We start from the raw sequence: 19,257 nt of genomic DNA, 5'->3' as shown, positions 1-19,257 counted from the left end.
TCGTAGGTCACACACACTTGTCCACACCCAGCTGGATTCTGTTAGAGTTGACAGTCAGCCTAACCCAATTAGCTTTTGGGAGAACCCAGAAAAAAAATCCAAAATAATATATGGGAAATGTATCAACTGTGCAAAGACAATACACTCATCATGGCTCTGGAGATGTGAAACAGCACTACTAGTTGTTTTGGCACTGTGCTTTCCCCTATAATACATACGGCCCATATGCCACAAAATGTCTGGAACCCTGCAGTCTGGTCAGTGTTGAAGATATCTGTCAGGTGTATCCTTTGCACATTTTACACAGAACCATTTGCTGGGCTGTTTGTTTTTTTTTAATAAAAGTGAGTATGTTGTGGAAAGTAAAAACATAATGAATGCCCATTTATTATCTCTATAAAGGGTTAACTACCTGAGAGATTGTCCTCCATCGTGTGCCAAGGCAAAGCAGGGCTTACCATAACAGCATGAAATACAAATTCAGCAGCAATTTCTTAGCACAATGGCATATCAGAGCTGGTATATGTTAAAAGAAATTAGCTGTACATTGTACCCACTTAAGTACACATTAGACAGCCATAAAGAAGTGTAAAATAGGAGACAAACAATGATAAGGAGTTAGGGCACCATCTTGAAAGGTTTAAAGCAAAGTAACTCATGCAACAATTATGGCAACATCTTCATAGCTGCAAGTTCATAATAGAACAGACTCAAGAAGGTTGATTTCTGCATTATGAGTTCACAACACCAGAAGGGATGAGTCCAGGCGGACAGACATGGAAGTGACATCAGTGATGGTGTGGCTGCCAGTCTTCTGTTCTGCAGAGGGAGGAGAAAAGGAAGTTTTCTTATACTGTCACATTTGGGTCACAGAGTTTCACAGATTCACAAAGGAGATTCTGGAGACAGAAACCTTATTCAAACACTTCAAACAAACATAAGTCTCTTTCAGGAGTGAATCAAGCTCCGTGTGTGAGGGGACAGTGCCGTCGTTCAATTAAAAGAATAGAAAATCTTCCCCTTTATTAGGGCACGCCTCTGGAGCGGAAACTTCAACAGGAGTAGAAGATGTCTTGGGGGAAGAGAGACAAGGCAGTAAGAGCAAAGGACAGCTGCAGTACAGGCTTTTAAATGTTTGAAGTACTGCACAAGATGCAGATCACATGGCACAGCAGCAACAAGCCAGCAGCTGATCGAACAAAGAGGAGGTAAAAAACTGTGTTTGTTTCCCATTGTATCACCGTTTAAGAGGGGGTTTTGGAGGAGCGACCATGTCTCCTTGGGGTGCGTTCAGCCCCCCTCTTCACAATACAATACCTGCCCCTGGTGTGGCAGGTAGTTACTATCACCAAATCCCTTAACCTGCCTCCCATGCACATATGTGTGACATCATCAGTGGCAACATGCAGTGTCCACATTGAGCATAGAGTTTCACCAGCCAATATTCAATTAATAATTAATTAAAAATTAATAAACAAGTATGAAAAGGCTGTTTCTTAAGACCTACAGTACTAGTAGTTGATACAGATATTCATTGAAAGAAAAGAGAAGTGCCATTATAAACCAACAGTTGTCTCCAACTAGTGCAGTCCCAATAATAAATAAATCAAGTAAATTGTTTTATATATAAAAATATGAGTGTTTCATCTGGAGAAGGCTATAGCTTCAAAACATAGAATGGTTTAGCAAAAAAGAAAGTAATACAGAAGCAGAAATAACTTCTAACAGATTGTTCTTATTCGGTTACAGATAAATATACACATGGCATAACATTAAGGTGTGTTCAGAGAGGTGGAGAATTTTTAATTTTTGTTTACTTTATCAAAGACAGAGATAATTATATTTGTGCTTTTGTAAAAAAAAACAAAAAAAACAGTGAAAACAAAGAGTAATTATATGCATTAGAATATATAAAATGTATATATTTTGTACCATTTTTGCATCATTTAGTTAAAAACTAAACTTCTCCACTCACTCCAAACTGCCTGCACTCCCATCTTCACCTCTCTTCCACATTCTCCATTACTCTGTACTGTTGATCCCAAGTACTTAAACTCACCCACTTTTGCCAACTCTTCTCCCTGCATCCTCACAATACTTTTGACCTCCCTCTTATTCACACCACCTCTCCAGGGTCTATTCAGCCTGCTCCCTACCCTTGCTATAGGTCACAATCTCATGATCAAACATCATAGTCAATGGGGACTCCTTTCTACTCTCATCTGTCATCCTGTCCATTACCATTGCAAATAAGAAAGGGCTTAGTGCCAGTCCCAGATTTAATCCAACCTCAACCTTAAATGCATCTGTGACTCCTACTGCAGTCCTCACCACTTTTAATTCCCTTGTACATACCTTGTACATATCGTGTACCACTCTCACATACTTCTATGCCACACTCGACTTCCTCTTTAGGTACCTGTCATATGCTTTCTTCAAGTCCACAACGACACAGTACAACTCCTTTTAGCTTTCTCTATACTTCTCTATCAGCACCCTCAGCGCAAACATCACATCTGTAGTACTCTTTCCAGGCAGGAAACTATATTGCTGCTAACTAATCATCACCTCCCTTCTTAATTTAGCTTCCACTACTCTTTGCCATAATTTCATGCCATGGCTGTTTAATTTTATCTCTGTGCAGTTACTACAGTTCTGCACATCACATTTATTCTTAAACATCGGTACCAATACACTTCTTCTGTATTGTTGTCCACATACTGATCTGGCAAAATTTTACACCCTTTTTGACATAACCCTCCCCATTTATCCGGGCTAGGGGACGGCATGAAGAAACACACTGGTTTGTACATCCCCCGTGGCTGAGTTACCCAATAACCCATAATGACGAAGTGAAAATATATATTGTATCATATGTACAGTATATATGTGTATGTTATGACTAGTAGGGGGCATTGCAGCACTCCTAAACAACAGACACAAATGTGCAAATGCAAGGTTTATTAAAAAAATACCTTACATTGTCTTCCTTCCAGTAGTGGCAAGCACAATACAATTCTTTCTCTCTCTCTCTCTCTCTTTACTTCTTCTCCTGCCTGCACTATCACATACAGGCAAGTTTTGTCCATCCTCCATACTCAAGTCACCTGGATGTGGTCAAGCAGTTTCTTCTGTCGTGGACCATGGAGTTCTTCTGATGCAAGGGCATAGCCTGTTGAGAGCAGTTCTGGCTCAAACAGAAGCCCTACAAAGTAGGGATTACTAATCCCAGCAACCTCCCCTGGCAGCCTCTACAGAATCCAACAGGGCTGCCCCATGAGACTATAAATCCCAGCATGCCCTGTGGGTGTCCATGTGGGAACCCTAGCCCAGGGAAGGTGCCCTCTAGCATATTGGGGAAGACACTGGTCCAAAGTGATTGTCTTCCCCTGTTCATCTATTACACTGACCTCCTAGTCAGATAAGGAATTTTGGCCCATCCCTGTTGGGACACCACAAAGTTCACTCAGAGGTGGTCCAACTTCCTGGCAAAGGCAGAGAACAACCTGCCTTTCTCCACCACCTGGCCAGGTAATCAATCATCTTCCATCCCGGTCAGGACACCAGCCCATGCATGCCATCCACCACAATGTATAATATACAGTATATGTTGTATGTAATTTATTATATTTTTAGTATTCAGATATAAACTACTTTTATTACAATAAAAATATTATTTAAAAATATTTTAACTTTTATATTATAGAAAATTCTCAAGTGTATAATTTGTTACGAAGAACAATAAATAAAGATGGGAGAATAGAGTTTAGTTGTAAATTCATATTTTGGCAGTGTTATATTAAAATGACCTTGGTAAATGTGAGTTATAAAACATCTCCACGGAAAACATTTAAAGTCTCAATCCACACCCGAGACACCAGTCACCAGTTGAGTTGAATTCTAGCAGATGGCAGAGTTTATCCTCCATCTAATAACTGATGGTTATAAATTGACTCAGTATGAAATATTGTTGGCTTATTGGCATAGGATCCAGCTTTCCATGACAATACAATGAAATTTTTTAATATGAATTTTATAACTCATTCATGCTATCAAAAAATATGATCAGGGAATCCCAGAATTGTAATAATTTGTATATTCAAAACATTATTCATAATATAAACAAGATTTTCCAGCTTGTGAGCATCCTAGTAAATCAAAGTGAGGTCATTTCCCCAATCTAATTACTGTTATTTTTATATTATTTTGTCTCTCATAGTCTGTAATTGATGAGTGACTTAAACAAGAGCATATAAAGTAGTATTTTAGGCAGGTGCTGATAAGATTTTTCTTGTTTTAAAGAGCTAAAACTTACTGTAAAATTTTATTAAACTTTCTGTACAATGACTGAAATTCCAAGTTTAAGTTTAAAAAAGTATGCGGTGGGCTGGCGCCCTGCCCGGGGTTTGTTTCCTGCCTTGCGCCCTGTGTTGACTGGGATTGGCTCCAGCAGACCCCCGTGACCCTGTAGTTAGGATACAGCAGATTGGATAATGGATGGATGTTTAAAAAAGGGAATCATTTGAATTTTAAAACTGTCATTACAGATATGTAAAATTCAGCAGTGCTGTTCTTAAATAGAAATATATATTATTCATTTCCTTGGACCATGTCAGTCAGTCAGTCGGTCCATGTGCTTTGTGAAATTATTGCAATATTGAACAGATGCAACTTACTCTTGATACACCTTGATACTTTGATATTAAAGCAAAATTACTGCTTCATAAAACTAACCCTTTTTATTTCCCCATTTTCTTACTAGCTAGATTGTCTTCTGTCTGCTCATAGTACATGTAAAATTTCTTAATACTGTTCTGTTGTAATGTAAACTTGTGTGGGTTTCAGTTAATAATGTTTTTTCTTTTACAAATGGCAAGTGGCTGTAACCTGGTGCAAGTCACTCATGGAGGATCTCTGTTTGTTTCCTGTGTGTTTTGTTTTGTAATTTCCCTCCTTGGCAGGAGTACAGGCATTGATTAAGGTTTCCTTGACCAGTTTGTTTTTCCTTGGCAGAAGGGAATGGCTATTAAGTGTTATCACCAGTGGGACATCAGTGTGGCTTCAAGATGCCTTTTAACAGATCATAAATTTTGAGCACAGTTTTAGGTGAATTCATTAATGAATCTCCAGTCTAGTTAAGGAGGACTAAGCTCCATGAGAAGGTTGGAAATAAATGTAAGGCCCTTCAGGTGGATTGAGAAGCAGATAAAACACGAATAGCCTGTGCACACCACCAGTGGATTATTTTCTCACAAATTGGTTGTAAATTGAAGCCTTGAAAGATGTTTAAAGCCAGGAAAGGATAAATGTTTTCTACAATGCACCAGTGGATTTTCCACTTGCAAGCTGGTGGTATAGTAAGCCCCAGAAGGGTGTTTAAGAAAGATATTCAAGGGAACAAGAGAGAGGTTTTGGCTTAAGAGCAAGGCATTAGGGAAGCAATCCTGACTGTGGGTTCATATTCAGGTATTGGGGGATTACCCACAGTATAATTTCAAGAAGTCTTACATTTCTTCCTTTTTCAGGACCATGGGTAGATGACCTAAGCTTTGCAGGACAGTCAATTTAGCGAATTTTGGATTACATGTCTTATCCATCATTCATCCTTTGTGTTACAGTTTTAATTTCAGTACATCATTGAATGAGACTAGAAGTTGTCCTAAATGACAAGAACCAACCCTGGATGCTATGTCTACCCTTCACAGTGCACATACAGACACAGCCACACACTGTCTATCTGTCAAATGTTTGGACTATGGGGAAAAACTTCACATCCATCCCAAGAGAACATGTGCACTCCATATTGAACTCCCAAGTCTAAAACTGGACCAGGGTTCAAATGCAATGATTTGGTAGTAGGAAATGCTCTGCCATCATACATATCACTATCCCCTTCATGGGAGAAAAAAATTGTGCTTTTGAGAAAATTAGAGAAGTACAGCACAATCAGCTGTAATACTTTTATGTTACCAACAATCTCCAAGATCGTTTAAGGGTTCACTGTAACTATAGTATATGCCTCCTTGCAGAGATCAAATGAAATGCTCGGTTCGAGGTTTAGATGAGTAACATCTTTAACACTGGGGTAGACATAAGTATTGATAAGCTTCTTTTTGACTGACAGGCTGGGCAAATACTCATAGTGCTGGAGAGTGGTGATATGTTGTATGTACATGAAATTCACTCTTCTGTGTAGGCGGTACCATACTGACCTTTTTATACCTGTCTTGATTTCTTCACAATTTTTTTTTTACCTGCTTAGTTTTCTTGATGGACAACTGATCCTACTGTATGCACCATGCCTTCCCAAGTGTAAAGTGTGCATAAGGTTTTGTATAAAAATAATGGGCATCTGTTCTTTATAGGTAGATAGTATTATTCTAAGACTGCTACAAACATGCTGATATTTTTCTAATCATACAGTAGATATACAGTAAAATGAAGTGCAGAAGATACTAAGGGCTTCATATTAACATTACACAGCTCCATAATAAAAATTTAAAGCTAAAGGAAATGTAGAAAATCTACTGCATGTCACCTTTATAAAAAAAGAGTGGCGGCAGCAGCAATAAATACAGTAAGGCTTTGCATTCTAGATATGAATGACGTTGACCCCCTCACCTTTCACAGATTGCTTTGTGGCGAGGTGCACTTTAGCATACTTATAATCAAAAAGCACACAGCAGTGTTTTTTTTTCCTCTCCAATGTTAATGCTCACACATTTTGGGACAAAAATAAAACTGGCTGAGTTTACATTGGCCTTAATTTATTTTTCATTTTCATGCGAATTAAAAATAAAGTGCTTCCCGTCTCAGCAATGAAGTCATTGGCAAAGCAGAAGCAATACAAATGATAGGTATGAGTTATAAGAAAGGTTAATGTGATCATTTAGATGCTCTGTGGTCCTCTATTTTTGGCTTTTTCATTTTTGCAACAGGTGGGTGGTCCCATTTCAAGCAGGGATGCCTTCTGTATTTCTTCATGTATTCCCTGGTGTTTTCTTTGGTGATGTCTGGTGTCTTCTTAAGTCATGGTCACATAGCAGTATCAGTATTAATGTATACGGGGAGTATACTTTTTGTTTCACCCTTAACATCATATCAGACATACTGTAAGAAAGTTTAATGAGGTCACACCCTCAACCGGAAGTGGTTGCCTGTTAACATCAGAGTTTTCTTTCTGCCATATTGGTTTATCTACAGCAAGTTTGTTTGTTTGTTGTTTCAGTTGTTTTTTTATGTTAAATAAATATAAAATACTGGAGTTCAACAGTCTCATATCTCCAGTCATCTGACCGTGACTCCTGCACTCGGCTTTCTGTTAGCTAAACCCTTTGAATTAGCGCATTTCCAGAGGTCCCTGCATCCCTCTTTTACAAATACTGTACATACAATAACAATTGAATCTCTAATTATTTTCATGCATCCATCCATCCAACTTCTAAACCCACTGAGCAGGGTCATGGGGAAGCTAGAGCCTGCCCAGCAAGGGTGCAAGGCAGGAACAATGCCTAGACAGGGTGCCAGTCCATCTAAGGGTGATCATTTTTAAATTATTTTCCATAGTGCTGCAGTAAACACAGTAGGTTAGTATTTACCAGACATAGTGGGGTACTCAGAGACAACAGCAAAGTGTAGGAGAAGCAGGGCTATAGAGCTGTCCTTCACCTTTGTTGGATGTGATTTTAGCTTATAATACTTGTGCATGTCACACATCTCACGAACAAGAGTTCATCTTTCAAAAGGTCAAATTAATAATAATGTGATGATGATCCATTTTAGATAACTGATAGAAGTTTTTTTTAAACCCTTGAAGTAATGTTGACTGAGCATAACTAATGCGGTTGTTCTCTTTAATGATATCTGGCTACATACAATGTCTACTACAGCCGAGATTGCTACGAGTGTCACATGTGCATATTCCCAATATAACCAGCTTCTGATGATTGTCATATTAACTAGTCCTTTCCTCCAGAAGCAGGCTACTAAAACTTCACCATGACCTGTGTATGACTGCAACTACTCACCTGGTGCCTCATGTACAGTATAACGCTGTGTGTAGAACTCACACTATAACATGGGGTAAGCACAAAAACGGGAATGTGTGTACGCACAAAAAAAACAAGATGCAGGAAACTTCCACGTTCTTCCGCTACATAAATCCCGATCAGCGCGAAAAGTAACGCACGTGCAAGCGCCTGCTGCCCCACCCCAACTCCTCCCAGAATTACGCCTCTTTCAATATGTAATTCAATATAAATAGCCCTTAAGCTCAGCCTTCTGTGAAAACACAATGGCAAAAGTACGAAGGAAAACAGAAGAATTTCAGCAAATACCAAGTGGAGGCAAGGAAAAATGTACTATTTATTGGTTTTAACAGTGGTATAAACAAGAAAAGGAAGTTGATCGAGTAACATAGAGTGTCAGAGAAACTCGAAAGCTCAAGTTTACAATGTCGTACAGTGCCCGAAATAAAAAAGAAGTCACATATCAAAGTCGCGATGAAAAGGCGAGTTGTAGCCCACCGTCTGAGTGTCATATGAAAGCTTATTAGGGTACAGAGGAAAAAAAGGCACACAATGGGGAAAAAGCACAAAATGTCAACTTTAATCTCGAACTTTCCACTTTAATCACGTAGTTTATTTTGTCATTAAAGTAGAACATCATAAACTTAATCTTAAAATCATTTAATTTACTAGTTTCTCAAATCCCATCGTAAATAAAGTAGTACGTTAAATGCTTTGTTTTGTATTTGATCTTCTATGTGCTCTGTTTGTGTGAATTACTACATGCTTCTTAAACCGGCTTTCTCTCCCTCCGACAGGACACAGAATCCATTACATTCGTGATGTTACAGCTCTCTGAATAACTAAAATACTGAGATGTATACGTGATATCATTTTCATGTTGTTAGGAGTTAAAGCATGTTATTAAACATGGGAACTCGGTTTTGCAGTGATTGTGCGCGACCTTCGATGAAATAATTTATTGCAGCAGTACTGTCTCTTTCAAACGTACTAACCTCCAATTCCTGTCCTTCCTTTTCTTTCTCCAAATACCCAATCGCCACACAATCAGCTCTGTAATAGACGTTAAGCCATCTGTAAGCTTATAATGCTGATTCTTCAAAACTTTTAAGGAACATTGAAATATCTTCGTAGTACATGTTTAATTATTCTATCCATTAGGGCTGGGAGATTTGGCCTAAAATCAAAATCTTGATTAATTGAACATTTTAACTCGATTACGATTAATGAACGATTATTTTATTTATTTTTTTATTTTTTTGGCCTCATTCACGGACAAGTTTTGTACAGTAAATATGCTCACATATTACAAGTGAGAGATTTTTGAATGAAGGGTGCATTACTTGATTTTAAAATAATTGAAGGAAACACTACTATCTGTGATTATTTATTGAACATCAATGTTGAACAACTGAAATTAAAGCACACATTGCCTATAACAGTCACTTTGTTCTTATAAAAAAAGTAAAAATAAATAACTTGCACTTTTGGAAACAAAATAAATTATTTTCAATGTTTTTCTTATTAAAAGAAGAAAATAAGCAGTATCTCTTCTAAATAAAATAACTCTTATATATCCTGTAAATAATATTTTAAACAGTGCATTTCTTGCATCTTCTGTAAACAAATATTTTAATGTGCAATGTATCGATGTAAACAACAGATTGTTGTAATGAAAATAGAACTCTCTAAACACTGCTGCATGAGGTGATCTTAGCGATCTTGTCATGTCACTATATGAACATGAATTTACTCTAAGTTCTTACTATGAAACACGAGCATGTTAACCTTTTCAGGTTTCAGGCAGGACCTGAGGCATGTAACAATGTTTCCGCCCGAACTGAAAACCTGCTCTGATGGGGAGCTAGTAGCTGGTATGCAGAGATAATTTTTTGCCACCTTACTTAGAGTGGGAAAGTGTACATGATGCTTCCTCCACCAGTCCAGTGGATTTGCCTCACTATCCAGCATGGGGGACACCAAATAGCTGCTCATCTCTGCACCGTTGTCTATCGTAATGGCTGAAAGTTTTTCTTCCGCAAGGTCCCATTCAGAAAGCATATCTTTAAGACCTTGCGCAATCATATCTGCGGTGTGATCGGCTGGAAAATATGCCGTCTTAAAGCATCTCTGGCGCAGCTTCCAATCGTCGTCAATGTAGTGCAAAGTAAGGCTCAAGGATGGGTCCATCGTCCTACTTGACCAGAGATCAGATGTGGTTGCAAAGTGTTGAACATTTTTCAGTTCCGCAGCTACATTTTTACAACATGTCTTGTACATGTCTGGCAGCGCAGTTTTAGAAAAATGTGATCGTGATGGCACAGTGTATCTTCTGTCGAGAGTTTTAACGAGTGTTTAAACCCGCTTTGCTCCACTCTAGCCAAGGGAGTCATATTCTTTGCGATGTAATAACAAATAGTGTCAGTTATTTCTTTCCATCTTCTTGAACTCTTCTCATACTGTGTGGCTTTTGTAAACGCTTGTGTTATCGACATCTGCTTTGCGGAGGCACTTGTTGCTGGGCGCTTGTCAGTCTCTTTTTGTTTTTTTTGAGCCATGCACTGTTCATATCCAGTAACGTGATTGAGCTTCAAGTGTTGAAACAAATTGGTGGTGTTACCTTTGGGCGTCGAAACTGTTTTTCTACAGTGTCTACATCTGACTTCATTTTGTTCGATGTCATCCTTACTGAAGCCAAAATGTGTCCAAATGACGGAGACTGCATTTTTCTTTGGTACAAGCTGCTCTTGTTGCTCAGTTGTGTCAGTGTTTAAGCTCTCCATGCTCGACATGTCAGCAGAATAATGTAACGTAACGGAGCGGGGTCACATGACTCCTCACGCGGTAGTGTTTTTAACAGGAAACTAATTGAAATAATCGACCTGGAAAAATTTGATCGATTATAGGTTCTGAATGTCGATTTCGATTACTTTTCGATTAATCGCCCAGCCCTACTATCCATCATGCCAGTCCCTGTGAAGCATTCAGTGCGAGGCAGGAACAATCCGTGAACGGAGCACCAGATCCTTCAGATCCAAGTTTTATCTGTATAATATAATAAACATATTTTGCTGCATTTCACCTTAAAAATGATATCGTCATCATATGTAAATACGCGCTTTATAAAGTGGCTCAGGATGTGCAATATTATAACTGTAGTGCAAGTTTACAGTGAGGTAATTGTACTTATAATTACAAACTGTTCTACAAGTAGCAGTTGATGGACTGATTGAGTGCGTTTAGAGCTCTTGGGATGAAACTGTTTCTGAACCGCAAGGTCCGTACAGGAAAGGTTTTGAAGCATTTGCCGTGTGAGAAGCAGATCAAATAGGAAGCATGGCTGAGGCAGCGTGTGCTTGATGCTGAATACCGATAATTCTCTTTCCGATCAGCTGCTCTGAGTGGTGCAGTGAGAGTAATATGGAAAAAGCTTTGGCAACCCCTAACGGGGGCAGCTGAAAGAAGAAAAAGAAGGTGCAGTGAGAGTAACAACGTTAAAGCAGCTATGGTATTTAGAATAGTTTGACCATTCCGTGGACCATTATATTGTTACAGGTTAATTACAATCAGATGCATTAAACTAATAAAAAATATGCGGTTAATTTCAGTGTATTTATAAAGCCGTGTCAGGGATGTGGTTCTGAAAAAGAAAGATAAACCACACATGAACAGTAGCACTGCTTTGATGCTGGGTGCCGCCAGTCTGCAAAACCGAGCGGAGAACTTGCGTATGACAGGATGTGAGCTACTGTGGAAATGTGCGTGGCTTTACACCAAGTTTAGGTTTTATACATCACGATTTGAACATGGAAACATTCGTACGCAACATTTCTGTGTGTACGCACCGTTTATACATGAGGCCCCTGGACTTTCATTTTTTTCATTTATCTTTCATGTATTAGCTTAGACCTTTCATATAGTCTGAGAGACCTGCAATTTGACACTAGTGTCATGTGGTATACTGGATACTAAAAAAAGTACCAAACTACCAAATTTTTAAACAATACTATACCAGCATGGTGCAAAATATGGTAATTTTATTAATGAATATGTGACTGAAATTGCTTTATGCTACCTTTATTGAAGAATAAGCTCTATGTCTTTAAAAAAAAAAGGACCATGAAGAGCATGGACCAAGCATTCTGATATTCTGCAAGGAATATATGGAGCTAGATGCCCACAAAATGTTTATAGGTTCAAAATGTTCACTCAAAGGGCCTTCTCACCAGACCCTTGCAAGGTCAGCCACAAAAATGATATTTAATTTTTGAAAAAAGAAGAATTTAGTGAATTTTTAGGCTTAACAAAACAGTGAACAACTTATGTATTGCCCCATGTGTTTTTATAGTGAATGGAATGGCCAATGTGAGAAAATCTGAATAAGTTAACTAGTAAATTTGGAAGAGATCCATCACCACAAGAAAAGAAAAAAAAAATGAAGTGCTACCCAAATCAAGCAATTGGCACAACAGACCATTGCCAAATGACCAAAGATAACATCAATGTTTAAAGCATCAGTGGAAGAGGGAATTGGCGAAATGCTGCTTAATTCAAAAATGGAACAGATTATTATACTGTACAGTGTGTCATGGAATGGAAAAGGCTTCTTCTGCTTGTCCTACTTGTCCTATTGCAGATGACCATGAGTTTATTTATAATGACCTGACAGCCCCAGCTCCAGATAGAAATAAGGATATGCAGTATTTAAATAGAAATATGGTCAGTAATACCATTGGGGTCTCAAAATGTTTCATTATTATATGTTAATGCTGCAGCAGTTTTCCTCCAAACTGCAACAAATTGGCCAGGTACACTGTGGGTTTCATTTAGACTGTAAATATTTGTTTGAAAAGATTATGACTTCAATGGAGAGACAAACGAGTTTGAAATACTGGAGGACACCCAATTAGCATTTTTCTAGGAACCAATAGGAAAAAAAAATTAAATGCAGGAAATTGTAAATCAGATTTTTTAGAAAGGTGTAATTATTGAAAAATAGCATGGAATCAAAACTTGTTTGAAAAGTATTTGCACAAAAGTTTTTCATACAAACCCGTACACATCGCTCTCACCAGTCCCATCTTCTGTCCTATGGGTCACTTGTTTCTATGTTCAGGACACCAGTGAGGATAAATAAACTCAAAGCAACACCTCTGATCTTTTGTTTCTTGATTCTCTTCCTTGCTATCCTGCACTGAAATGATGTGAAGTAGAGCAGCAACTGGCATCTTTTAATTTGCTTCTGTCTGTCTAACAAAACTGTCATTCATTTTGTGTGTGCAGGACACATTCAGGATAAACAGATTTGGATCAGTCGCAAAATTTATCTGAGCAGTCAAAAAGATAAAAACAAAATTAGACACAAGTCAACAATAAGGCTAGAGCCACTTTTAACTACTGTGTTCTCATAACATTAGAAGACTTTTTATGTAAACAGCAGCATCCAATAAAATGTAAAATGTGTGAAAATGGAAAATATGGGAGTGTTAAATCAGGATTCAATTGTAAATGCTTTTTTCAGAGAAGGGCCCTCACCCTTCCATGCTACATCTGTGCTACGCCACTAGAGCTAACACATTGAATCTTTTGAAGCCCTTCCTGATTCATCCAGGAGTTAAAAACTTAACAGGTGTGAAGACAGTAACAGTAAACAGTAAAAACAAGAAAAGTTAAGATTAATGTGTTTCAGTGAGTTAACAAGTGCAGTATTTTCATACAGTATGAGTTCATAAAGAATGCTTTAACAAATTAATTCAGGCCTAAGCGTTGGAAATTTTTACATTTGTGATGTAAAATGTCATACTAAATAGTGTTAATTAGCAGTGTAGTCTACACATTGCACACACTGTAGTATGCTTACATTGTTGGAACGTTCTTGTGTTGAGATATTTCAGATACTAACCATATTGTAATAACCGGCCTTCCAATTCAGAGGGCCATGTAGCTGGACTGCTACTGAGGCATGTGTACTGAGCCCTGAGTGATGGGTTAGGCAAATGAAGCATCGCAGTAGGTTGGGGTATGGAAGGGCAGGAAGGTGGAACTGTGGTAGGAACTCGATAATCTGCGATCAGTTGGCAGAATGGCGCACCAAGGCAGAGACCCAGTCTCAGAGGAGTCGGAAAGCTATTGACAGAGAGAATAAGAATTTGCTGGACTTCAACTGGTGCTGCAGGATTGGAATAGCAAGATTTGCTGAAGCAGTACATGTGAGTATGAGTGGGAGCAATAAGGTGCATGAGAGCCAGCAAACAAGGTGGGTTGGGGACTTGGAGCTTGGACGTCAGGTAATAGTAGTGGAGCTGGTAGGCCAGGAGTGCTCTGCGCTGCATACAGTGTCTCACCAAGAAGCCTCACCAGTTATTTTAGTTCCCAGCGTGTGTATTTGTTGTGGTCGTTGCAATATTTATAATAAATTAAATGAACCACTATTTTGTTGCAACAATCACTGCTCCATTTTGTCATTCCATTTTTGTGGGAAAAATACAAATTTAAGCCATTATTTGCTTTGGTATCAGTTTTGGTACTGGTACTGAGGTGTGAAAGCTGGTATTGGTGCTAAAGTCAAACTTTTTGTGTCCATCCATCACTATTTGGCACGTCACTGCTTTTCAAATGACATATTTCAATAAAAAAAAATACATTTTCACAATTTACAAAAGAAGAGGATTTAGTCAGTGTCCTAAAATTTATGACATATCTTGTTACCTATTAGCATGGCTTCAATTCCATTTTCATTACTGTCTTCTTAAATACCCATTTGAGTGTGCATAGTGACACACTTTTCTGTTGCCGTTTATTATTTGGAGCTCTGTGTATGTGCTCTGAGCCTGTCCTCAGTGAAACATTATATAAGAGTTCTAGGCATCAACCCAATCCCCAAAAAGTAAAGCATTTCCAGCCATAACAGTTACAGATCAATGACATTGACTCCTCTAAAAATGAAAACATTTTAACATTCAATATACTCCAGTATCTCAAGTTTTTCACTTGCTTCCGTCTTGTCACCCATTAGTTTGCTTCCTCTGCTAACAGATTAGTACAAGATGCTGTAAACACGGCTCTCCACTACACCTTGCAGCATTTAGCCTCCCCTGATTCTTAAGCCAGAATCCTTTTAGCTGATTTTTGTTTATCATTTAACGCAATTATATTAGAACGTTTTCAAAGCACACTCCTAAATGTGAACTTGGACACTGCTGAACTTGGACACTGCTGAATGTCTCTGGAATGTCTCTCTTCCTTTCTCAGTAATACACAATAGACAGTGCAGCTCAGTGAAGTTCAGTCAGAGTTCCTCTACAGAAAAAGTTGCACCATCAGTGCCTTGCCTCTAAAATTGCTGAAGTTTGCCGATGACACTGCCATGATTGGCCAGATGACAGACAGGGAGTTGAGGTGCCATTGTAGACAGAGCTTTTACAGCTGGTTAGTTGGTGTCATCCAAACATTCTTGATCTGAACACTCTGAAAACACTAAAAATGGTACTGGATTTTTGAAGATGTCCTACTTCTCTTACATAACTGCTTATTAATGGTGGCACTGTCAATATCTGTATCATTAAATTTCATGTACATAGCCTTTATTCACAAAACATTTTTTTTTTTTTACTTCAGTCAGTTCATAATGTGCAGTATGTCCATATGTGTGATGGTCCAGTTTTATAGGGCAGTTCTTGAAAATATCCTGACTTCCACCTTAATGGTATGGTTTGTCAATGTATTTGCTCATTCAAAGCACAAACTGCAGAGCTCAGACAGGAGAAAGAGAAACAGGCTTGGAATTGAACTCTATTCAGGCCCTGTGAACACCTCAGATCAGGAATGGAGCGGGCAGTATAACCATATCACACTCAGCCAGGTACCCATCTCATTTATTTATTCACTTATTTAGTCACTCAAAACAGTTTATTGTGTCAAAAATGTTTTTTTTTTGATAGTTGTTAGTCTGGTCAGTCATGTGGTTTGATTCACCCCCAGATATCCAGCTTCACCCATCTCCTATGATTTATCTTTACATCTGAGGACTTAAGTATGGAGCATAGGTACAATTCTGCAAGTTGCTATATTATCTTCCATTTCATATATTTATTATGTAATGTCCGCTCTATTGTCATTTACTTTTCCTGCTTTAATATTGTCTTATGTGGCCCTTGGTGTTTTATGTCGCAATTCTTAAATTTGTCTGTAACCAAGACGCTTTGATATCAACCATGTTACTTGACACTAAAGTTTCATTCTATTTTATTCTATAACAATAAACTGAATGAGTGAATGAATGTGTCACCGTTTATTTTATTGATGTGCGTTTTGCGTGGGTCTCAGCAACACAGAGAATTATGTTATGAGAGCTTTCATTATGTTGTGTCTTAAGAAAACAACTTTATTGTAATATATTCATGTAGATGCAAATGAGTGCCTAATGTGTACCTGCGGGTGGCTATGCTTGTGCATTTGTCACAATGAGTATGTTTGCCTTTTTATTTTTTTTTTGTAATCTATGTGGACACCCTTGTATGGTTCGCTTACATCTTGATCCATTTGCACATGTCAGTGTGGTTTCTGAAAGGTGAATGATTTCAGCTTATGTCATTTAGCAGAGTACATCTGTTGTCGGAAAGCTGGCATTTTTGCAATCTGCCATAAAGCATCTGTATCACTGAGTAACCTCTGTATCTGGAGGAGGAAGAAAAGAAAGACAGGGGGAGCTGCAGGACCTCGGTTGCAGTCGAATCAATGAGAAACGACAGCTAATTCTGATAGGCCCCCACTGGCAAAGCCTTCTTTTACTGTTGCCTCCCAACAGTCTCCTCTCTCTTGTCTCTCTTCAGTCTTGTATTAAAGTAGCAGGAAAGGGGGATGCTCCTGCTATCCACTACAAATCCTTTGATTCAAAAAAGCAGGGGAGGATAAAATATATAAAATAAAAGCAAGGCATTTTTAAAGGCTGGAGCAAAGAGAACGAACAGCTCAGCTGGGGGATACCTGCGGAGCAAAGACCTGCCTGGCCATCCAGAACATCTGTGAGAACTGCCAAAGAGGTGCTTTTGCAGCTTTTGTCATAGCTGTTTTTGCAAGGAAGCTCAGTCTCCAGCACTGAGCTGTGTGTGCTGCGTGTTTGTATTTGCTATTGGAGGGCTCTAGACCGGCTTGGGAGCAGACAAAGACTGTTTTATTGCAGTGAAGCAAAAAGGTTTAGTATAATATGAGGGGCTGTTCAGGGAGTGGGGTTAGCATTGCAATGCAGGAGTGTTTATCAGTCCATATTATTATTATTATTGTTATTATTATTTATTATTATTATTATTATATACAGTTCTCCTATTCTCTCTTGCATTTCATACTGCTATGCTATCATTGTGTTAAGGAAGCATGCAGGCGGGAAGACTAGCAAGTGTATTCTTACAAGATACACATACATCTTTCATTCTTGCCTGATATTGTTATTAATGCCTGAGGCTTGTTGATATTATATACAAAATGTTAGCTTTTATTGTTTGTTCAAAATTCCAGCTTTTTTTCTGTGTGTATGTGTGAATTTCAGTGCTTTGAATGAATATTGATCTTTGAATATATTAACTGTGTATGAGCCGTTCAACCTCTCTTTAAATGTAGCTGTCAAAAGCTGTTCCAGTCCTGCTGGTTTTAACACTAAATGCCAATATGTTGGTTTCTGCCTGATAGTGTTAATGTTATCCCCGCATGGAGACCGGAACATGATTAAATTAGCTTCTTTGTCACCCATGTGGCAAGACCGAGATGACAATAATAAAACATTTACTTTTTTGTCCAATCTTCGCAGGTTACTCTTTATTTCTCAGAAATGTTAGGCTATCCCTTGTGAGTGTGATTTGTGAGCAGTTTTGCTACTTGATCTGGATAGAGTATCTATATTTTAGTTGTGCTTTATTTGTATGCATGCATTATGATCCATTTCCCTCTTGTGTTTTTCCTCACGCTTCTATTATGCTGTTGTTTTCATTTTCCGGGATCCTCATTCATCAATACTAATATTGTGCAGTACCCATAATATATACATAGTACTGGTGAAACCTAATAGTATTTGTGATTATTGCTTTCAGATATCCATACAGATTTGTTTTGCTTGTATGTCTTTGATGTTTTGAAGATAAGTGACTGAATGTGTACATCACCATTATGCATAAACATTTCCATCCATTCGTTCAGCCAGTCAGTTGTTTAATGAGTCTGTCAGACTATTCAGTTTTTATATAGCAATTTCCATGAGAGACACTTTCAGGTGGTACCTAATAATATCTATCGATCCATCAATCGATCAATCGTGCCCCTTGATTTTCAATGAAATGTACTCTACGGTACAGTTCCAAGTTCAGTATAGCCAACTAAACAGCACTAATGTCATCCAGTTTGTTTGGTTTTAGGAATACATTCACTATATGGGTGTCATATAGTACAGACCTGTGAAACCGAAGTGACAGTCTTATTTGTGCTCTACAGTATATTTTTAGGTGTTCTAAATGCCCTGGCATGGCATTTTAAGACACTGCAATCAATAGTACAGTATATTTGTATAATATCTAAACTATTTTTTCCAATTTAATTTGTCTATATGCAATAATCTGCATTTTTATGAATACTTAATGAGTTTTGAGTGGTATCTTTTTAAAGTGTTAAATGAGTTGCAATACATTTTCTTCTCCAATATTTAAAGATCCCAATTAAAACTGAGAGTCGAGCGTGCATACTACAGAAGTGATTTCAGGCTTTGTGCTGTACCTATTATATGCTCTAGCACAGGTGGTGTGATACTTTGGACTGTTATGTAGAGTAATCCTTGACTATGGTGAGCTCACATTATGGCTGAGATGTTCTTAGTTTTCCTTTCATGTATGCAGGTTGCAGAAGCGTAGTGGATTTTGATTGAGGTGGTGGTGCAGTCTTCAGTTTTTTGTTGTCTGATATTGCACAAATTGTCTGTGTTGTCCTAAAATTATTGCTAGCACCACTGAGTGTCTGAGATTGCTGCGATACTTTGGATTTTTGTTTTCATTTTCTAGTGGGATAGAACTGCAGAAGGAAAGAATTATTTACAGACGAGATTGCTGGACACAATAAGAATTTTCTGATCCTATTCGTTCATGGAGAACTAGAGCCCATTATACCAAGAAAACAGTTCAGGCTGAGATGCCACTGCATTACAGAAATCACGTGCACCTACTTGTACCCTGCTATAAATTTAAGCCACTAG

At 38.2% G+C, this 19,257-nt stretch overlaps 1 protein-coding gene across 6 annotated transcripts in view; it reads left to right on the top strand.

The window, feature by feature from the left end:
• Positions 1-19,257, top strand: part of magi2a (membrane associated guanylate kinase, WW and PDZ domain containing 2a) — a 1,205,404-nt gene that overhangs the window by 458,463 nt on the left and 727,684 nt on the right. The window contains exon 1 of one of the 6 annotated variants that reach the window (XM_039761050.1): positions 16,977-17,068. The exons of the other annotated variants lie outside the window; for them this stretch is intronic. The gene's annotated coding sequence lies outside the window, so the exon portion shown is untranslated. Of the gene's footprint in view, positions 1-16,976; positions 17,069-19,257 lie in introns of those variants that run through there. 6 annotated transcript variants of the gene reach the window in all.

The sequence above is a fragment of the Polypterus senegalus genome, chromosome 8 (genome assembly GCF_016835505.1).
Source record: "Polypterus senegalus isolate Bchr_013 chromosome 8, ASM1683550v1, whole genome shotgun sequence".
NCBI lineage: Eukaryota > Metazoa > Chordata > Cladistia > Polypteriformes > Polypteridae > Polypterus > Polypterus senegalus.
This window is presented reverse-complemented; position numbering and strand designations above follow the sequence as displayed.